This window comes from Rhea americana, unplaced genomic scaffold (assembly GCF_003343005.1).
Source record: "Rhea americana isolate MKP2758 unplaced genomic scaffold, rheAme1 scaffold_791, whole genome shotgun sequence".
Lineage (NCBI taxonomy): Eukaryota > Metazoa > Chordata > Aves > Rheiformes > Rheidae > Rhea > Rhea americana.
In genome coordinates, this window is record NW_028186969.1 from 8,949 (window position 1) to 9,848 (window position 900).

The following is a 900-nucleotide window of genomic DNA, read 5'->3' on the forward strand; positions in this document are numbered from 1 at the left end:
TGGCCAAGTGGGGAAGGTGATGAATGTGAAATCCACGGAGGTTTCCCCACACACGTTCAAATCCTGCCAGCGACAGGGTACCCTCGCCTTCWGGGCTGCCTGGACTGAGCACACTCCGGCCCTAGACAAAGCCCCACAGCCACGGTCCCACCAGCTGCATAGCATGCCCAGTGAACCCTCCATCCCTCTAGTCATCCTCGGCTTCCCCCAGAATTGCCRTGCGGCATGGGAACCACCTTTCTGCTTTCGCAGCYGCAGAGGCTCACAGCTTTGCTGACAGAAGGATGCTCACCTATGGGGAGGGGTGGGTTTTCTTCCAAGGGACACRTTTTCCCGCGGAGCCTGAGCCAAGATGTGTATGCTTCTGCGATGGGAAGGGGGGCCCCCTACGCAGACACATTTGCAGGTTTTTGCAGCTGCAAGAGGAAAAATGGGGGAAGGGAAAGACCCTCCCCAAATGCCGCTTCCTATTCTTTTTCCTGCTGCTGCATCAGTCTCCCCTCTCAGACTCCCGGGAGAGTCCTGAATGCTCAGAGAGGGTCACATGGTGCATGGGAGGAGCAGGGGGGAGGCRCAGGTCTGCATGCGTTGGTGGTATAGTGGTGAGCATAGCTGCYTTCCAAGCAGTTGACCCGGGTTCGATTCCCGGCCAACGCACACGCGCTTTTCTTCTTCCAGGYGCCTGCAGAGGCACCTCCATCTCCTGCTAGAAAAGAGCCCAGCTTTCACCAACAAGTTCACATTCCCTGGAGGAGCCTCTCCCTTTACTGCATGCACAGGCAGGACAGGACGGGCCACCCCACAGAGCCCARGAGAGACAGCCCTGGCTTCAGCAGTGCCTGCCTTGGTGAAAACGCATGCAAGGGAGTGAAGCAGAAGAGCTCTTGAGGATGGGGGCTA

The 900-nt window shown here is 58.0% G+C and overlaps 1 non-coding gene across 1 annotated transcript; it reads left to right on the plus strand.

The window, feature by feature from the left end:
- Positions 1–585: 585 nt before the first annotated feature.
- On the plus strand, positions 586–657 carry TRNAG-UCC (transfer RNA glycine (anticodon UCC)). Its single transcript has one exon. It is a non-coding gene; the product is annotated as a tRNA-Gly (tRNA).
- Positions 658–900: the final 243 nt, after the last annotated feature.